The sequence below is a fragment of the Microcebus murinus genome, chromosome 21 (assembly GCF_040939455.1).
Source record: "Microcebus murinus isolate Inina chromosome 21, M.murinus_Inina_mat1.0, whole genome shotgun sequence".
Lineage (NCBI taxonomy): Eukaryota > Metazoa > Chordata > Mammalia > Primates > Cheirogaleidae > Microcebus > Microcebus murinus.
The window spans coordinates 36,310,669-36,317,052 of NC_134124.1; the positions used below are offsets into that span (position 1 = coordinate 36,310,669).

Consider the following 6,384-nt stretch of genomic DNA (forward strand, 5'->3'; position numbering starts at 1 on the left):
CCTCGGACGCTGCTCAGAGCGCCGCTGCCATTTCTCTGCCTTTCCAGGTTCATTTTTATTGGATGTGCCCAAATCCCTTTGCTTGAGGTCCAGTCTGATCTTCTCGTTTCCCTGTTTAAGGCCCTGACCTCGGGCTGAATCCCAAACTCCAGACTCTTCCACGCGGCCTCCGAGGCCCTGCGTGACCTGGTCCTGCTGGTCCTCTTGCCTCAAGCCTCGCCCTCACTCTCTCCACGCGCGGTCTCTGCGCAGGAGCCTCACACGTACTCCTTCCCCTTCCCCGGCCCGTGGCTGTGCTGTGCCCCCGCCAGGCACATGTGTCCCCGCAGGCTCTGGCTGCCTCCACAGCCGCCCTTCAGTGTCGGAGAGTGGAGGGAGCAGCCACTTGGAGGTGCCTAGGCCCGGAGCCGAGCGCCTGCTCTGCTGCTTGCTGGAGGTGTGACCTGCTATTCTCCAAGCTTCCCGTCTGTCACCTGGGCGTCACTGGACCAACTGCGCAGGGCTGCGGTGAGGATTCAGCGAGAAAGCGGACATAAAACACAAAGCGGGGCTGGCAGATGGGCGCCCTGCTGTGCTCTCAGGACAGAAAACTGTCCCTTGCACCCCTTTAGGGATAGCTCCTCTTTGCAGCCACCAGCTGAATAAAGGCAGAGGACAGTTTATGTAGGTTAAGATGTGCCGGACAACCAGATTCTTGGTCAGGAGTTTGGTGATAAAGCAGAGAGGATGGAAGTGACAACTGTCATTGATTAGCACTTACCATGTGCCAGGGACCATGCAGAGTGCCTAGAGATACCATCCCACTTAACTCCCACATTCCCTAGCAGGGAGGAGCTTTTATTTGTTGGTTTTTATGGACCTCAAAACAGAAGCTCAGAGAGTTTAAATGACTTATCAGATGATCCTGTAGTTACACACACACATCCACACATGTGCATATACATACTTATATATGTGCCCTTCTACCCCACATCCATGCACATACACACACGCGCGTAAATGCACACACATACACTCTCATGCTTGCACACACACCCACACACACATTTGGGGGCTGACGGGCCAGAGGATATACAGGAGATGGGACCTTGGTTGGCTTGGGAAGAGGGAGAGGACATGAATAGCAAAGGGGACAAGTCACACCCATCCAGGCCCTGGCAAGGATGGCAAAGCAGGCTGAATCTAGGGATCCTGGCCTCTGTTCCTAACCTTGCTACGCCGAGCAGATAGCTTTGTGCGCGATGACACTGTCGTTGCACTGGGGCTTGAAGGGGCTGCTTTCTCTCCTGAAACACTCCTGCTCCTCACAGCCGTCCCAGGTGACCAGGGCCTGGCAAAGAACATGCGCTCAAAACATGACAGTCCTTACGGGAGAGAGCGGTATAGGCCTCTTGTTCCAGGACATCCAAGCCTTCACCTTACGTGACTTAGGCAGCACAGACAGGCTCTGAGATCAGTGGGACACCGTTCTGCTTTCTCCAGAGAGCCTGTTCTCCAGTCCCTGCTTTGTTGACTGTGCATGCACCTTTCGTTTCCATGGACCGTGGTGCGCGTGTTACCTTTATAAATTTTGTATTCAACTTGACCAAGAAAAACATTAAAAAATAATATCTGTGGCTGCCTATAAGCATTTTAGTGTTGCAGGCGTGTCCTCATTTAGAGGTGGAGACTAGTCTTGTGCCCAGTGGGGAGGCATCTGCAGCGTTACCGATTCATTAGCTTTAAAAATGTGTGTGGGGCCCTTGGCAGGAGCTGGGCTCTGTCGCGGTCTCTGGGATGACAGTGGTGTAGCGCACCGAACAGGCATGGGGACTGCAGGACGGAGGCAGAGAACAAGTGAGCAAACAAAGGATGGAGCAAAATAATTTCAGGTAGTGATGTGTTATAGAGACAATACAAAAGGTTGTGTAATACCCAAAAGAATTGGAAGCAGGGACTCAAACAGATAATTGTGCACGAATGTTCATAGCAGCATTATTCACAATAGCCAAAAGGTAGAAACAACCCAAATGTCCATCAACAGGTCAATGGATCAACCTTAAGGATTCAGCCTTAAAAACGAAAGAAAGGAAATTCGAACACAAGCTACAACGTGGATGAACTTTGAGAATATTATGCTAAGTGAAATAAGCCAATCACGAAAGGACAAAAACAGTATGATTCCCCTTCTATAAGGCACCTAAGGTAGTCAAATTTGCAGAGACAGAAAGTAGAATAGAAGTTTCTGGGGTCTGGGGAATTATTGCTTAATAAGTACAGAGTTTCTCTTTGGGAGGATGAAAAAGTTTATAGACATATGGTGGCAATGGTCACACAACAATGGGAATGTACTTAATGCCACTGAAGGATACATTTAACAAAGTTAAAAAGGTAAATTTTATGTATGTGCACTTTACCACAATAAAAAATATGTTGATTTTTCTTAAAAGCAATGTGATGGAGAGGATCTGGGCAGGGTGGGAGGCATGCCGGTGACCTGCGATGGCTGTGGAAGGCCTTGCTGGGGAAGGGATGGGGGGGCACAGGGAAGGTCGAGGTCAGGTGGGAGGGAGGGTGGGGGCAGGGTGTGCAATGTTTGTCCTAAAAGCAGTGAGGAACGATGACAAGATTGTAGCTGTGGGTGACATAAGCAAACCCACACTTTGGAAAGCTCCCTCCGGCTGCTGTGTAGCTGGGAAGATGCTGGACACCACGGGAGCTGTGGGGAGGCGATCGAGGGGGTCCAGGCAAGAGGTGGGGCCTGTCCCCTTCCATATCTCAGCTGCTCGTCCCTGGCCCCTGCTGTCCCAGCGCCATTCAGTGGGTCACGTGTTGGGCCAGCGGGTCACATGTTGGGAAAGGAAGATGAGGAAATCAAAAGTGTTGAAATCTGCTGGTGCCTGTGTTGTGGCAAAGGCTCTGTGCTCCCGGGGAGGGGGGCATGGCCCACGCTGTCCCTTGGACCTACGCCTGGTTCACCCAGCTTGCCAGAGGAGGTACCGGCCCAGGGGTGGCAGGGCAGAGGCCCAGGGTGGGCGTGGTGGAGGTTTAGAAGGGCACCAGCCCGAGGGAGAGTCAGGCCCAGCTAGCTCAGCCCGGCTCTGTCACCGGTTGCACACCTTGGGCAAAGGCGCTCACCTCCCTCAGACTCAGTTTCCTCATGTGCAAAAGGAGGGTAATAACAGTACTTATATTGCAAGGTGATTGTAAGGATTCAATGAGATAATGTGTGTTAAGCTCTTAACACTCAACTAGTTCAGGGTACACACTCAGTAAAGGATAGTTATCATTGTCATCATTATTATTTTGCTATTATAAATCTAAAACATCTGATTTCATCTGCTCTGGGCATATTAAGACCATGAGACCTTCCTATCTGAAAATGAGTTTGAGTCCGTTTGGTTATTAGGGTTGGCTGCTGCCTAATACTCCGTGAGCATCTCAGGGCAGGGTTTAGGTAGTCTTCTCTTTCTTCCTCCTTCGGGTCACACAGAGTGCATCCGCATCTACGGTCCCTTAACAGCCTGGTTTTTATGCACAGCACTCAGAACACCTGAAATTACCTGTTCAGTGTCTGTGTCCCTTCCAGAGTTGCTTGATTTAGGCGGGACCACCCTTCCCTTGGCCATTGCTGCGCTAATACCGAACAAGTTAAGAATTCAGACTTCCAGTGTGCAGTCCCTCAGGTTCCATGGGGGACTGGTTCCAGGGTCTCCCTCGGATACCAAAATCTGCAGGTGCCCAAGTCCCTGATGTAACATAGTGCACTATTTGCATGCAGCCTACCTAATACAACACAAATACTATGTATTAATAGTTATTATACTGTATTTGGGGGGAATAATGACAAGAAAACTGTCTGTATATATTAAGTACAATTGTTTTTCTGAATGTTTTCTATCCTCGGTGTGTTGAACCGCAGATGCAGAGCCCCCAGAGACGGAGGGCTGCGGAGCACCCGAAAGAGCTGCAGAGGCGTCCGCACACGCGCTCACGGCGGCCTTATTCACAACAGCCAGAAGGCGGAAGCAACTCAAGTGTCCACGGATGGATGAATAGACAAGCAAAATGTGGTCTATCCATACCATAGAATAGTCTCCAGCCTTAATAAGGAAGGAAATTCCGACACAGGCTCCAACGTGGATGGAATTTGAGGACATTGTGCTAAATAAAATAATCTAGTCACAAGAGGACAAACATTATATAATTCCACTTACATGAGATATCTGAAGTAGTCAAAATAATAGAGACAGAAAGACAGAAAGAGAATAGTGGTCGGCAGGGACTCAGGGGAGGGGAGAACGGAGAGTTGCTGTTTAATAGTTACAGAGTTTCAGTTTTGCAAGATGAAACAGTTCTGGAGATTGGTTGCACAATCCTGTGAATACACTTAATACTATTGAACTGTACACTTAAAAATTGTTAAAATGATAAATTTCATGTTATGTGGTTTTTCATGGCAATATTTTTTTTTATTTTTTGGAGACAGAACTAGGGTGCAGTGTGGCATCACCATAGCTCACTGGAACCTCCAACTCCTGGGCTCAAATGATCCTCCTGCCTCAGGCTCCCGAGGTAGCTGGGACTGTAGGCACATGCCATGATGCCCGGCTAATTTTTCTATTTTTAGTAGAGATGGGGTCTCACTCTTGGCTGGTCTTGAACTCCTGACCTCAACCAATCCTCCCACCTTGACTTTGACTACCCAGAGTGCTAGGGTTACAGGCATAAGCCACCATGCCCAGCCTTTTTACCACACACACACACACACACACACACACACACACACACACACACACACACAGTCTTTTTACCACGAAAAAAAAAAAAAAGAATCTGGACTTGCAAGGAGAGAGGTCTGGGTTATGACCTGGGCTATGATGTAAATGGGAACAACGATTTTACCAATCTCTTAGGGTGCCCGTGAGTACTGCACGAGGCATGCATGTAAAATCCAGTGTGCTTAACAGTGTACTTAATCCACTGTAATGTTATACCTTTGCTTTTATTACCATAAGTGCTCAATAAACATCTGTTGGCATAAATAAATAAAGCAAACGCTTGAGGAGGTAACAATTTTCACTCTCCAAAGAAGGCCATGTGTTGGGAGCTGTCTCTGGGCCTCCCCAGTGCTAAATCCAACAGTCCCATCTTGACTGTCAGTGGCATTTGTCACAGTTGATCCTTCCTTCCTTCCTTCCTTCCTTCCTTCCTTCCTTCCTTCCTTCCTTCCTTCCTTCCTTCCTTCCTTCCTTCCTTCCTGAAACCTTTTCTCCAGCTGGCTTCAGGGACATCACTTTCTCTTGAGTCCCCACTACCTCCCTCACCTCAATGTCACAGTCTCCTGTGCTGGGTCCTCCTCATCTTCCTGACCTCTGGATGCCAGTGTGCTTTTTAGGCCGTAGTGATTGTTTCTCTTCCCTTTTCCGTCTGTGCTCACTCCCCAGGAGGCTTCCTACGGCTTCACATACCATCAGTGTAAACACCGTACAGCTCTCCACCCGGGACCTCTCCCCCAAACTTCAGACTCTCACAACCCCTCCCTGCCCGGTGCCTTCACTTAGATGTCTAAATCGACATTTTAGTGAACAAGCAGAAGAGATCTGACTTAATACACCCAAAATAAATGTTCCATCTCAGTAAACAGCATCTCCGCTTCCAATTGTTCAGACCAAAAATCTTTGAGTCATCCTTAACCTCTCTCTTTCTCTCATGTCCCACATTCAATCTATCAGTAAATTCCATCTGTTCAGCCTTCCAATTGTAGCCAGAATCTACCCACTTCGTTCCATTGCCATCATCTTGCTCCAAGCCTGGACTATTGTTATTTCCATGTGAGTGGTCTCTCTGCCTCCATCTTGAACAATTTATTCCAAAAACAGCAATCAGCATGAGCCTTTAAACATTTAAGTAAGATCACATCCCTCCTCTGATCAAAACCTTTCATTACTTCTTCTTTAACTCAGGATCAAAGCAAAGTCCTTACAGTGCCACAGAGCCCACATAACTTGGCTCAGTTGCCTCTGTGACCTCAATTCTTACCTGCTCCTGCTTCTCTGGCCTTCCTGCAGTTCTTTGAATATGCTCAGCAGGCTCCTGCCCCAGTGCATTTGCACAATCTCTCTGGACCCCTCCTGCTGGTACACCCATGGTGTGCTCCCTCCATGTTTTCAGCTCCCAGTTCATAGGTCATCTTACTAGAGAGAACTTTCTGCCCCCTGTATGAGGAGCACTGTCCCTCCACTGATCTCCCACCTCCCTCTCCACCTTTTACCTGGCTGTATTTGTCTGTCACCATCTGACACACCATAACTCTCACTTACTGGTATTTTCCATTATCTAATTACCCCCTGAAATGTCAGCTCTATGAGGGTAAGCACCTTGCCTGACTCATTCACCGATGTT

The 6,384-nt window shown here is 48.5% G+C and overlaps 1 long non-coding RNA gene across 1 annotated transcript; it reads left to right on the plus strand.

Moving 5' to 3' along the window:
• Window positions 1–2,877: 2,877 nt before the first annotated feature.
• On the plus strand, window positions 2,878–4,419 carry LOC142863051 (uncharacterized). The gene is made up of 2 exons (XR_012913938.1): window positions 2,878–2,975; window positions 3,902–4,419. It is a non-coding gene; the product is annotated as an uncharacterized LOC142863051 (long non-coding RNA).
• Window positions 4,420–6,384: the final 1,965 nt, after the last annotated feature.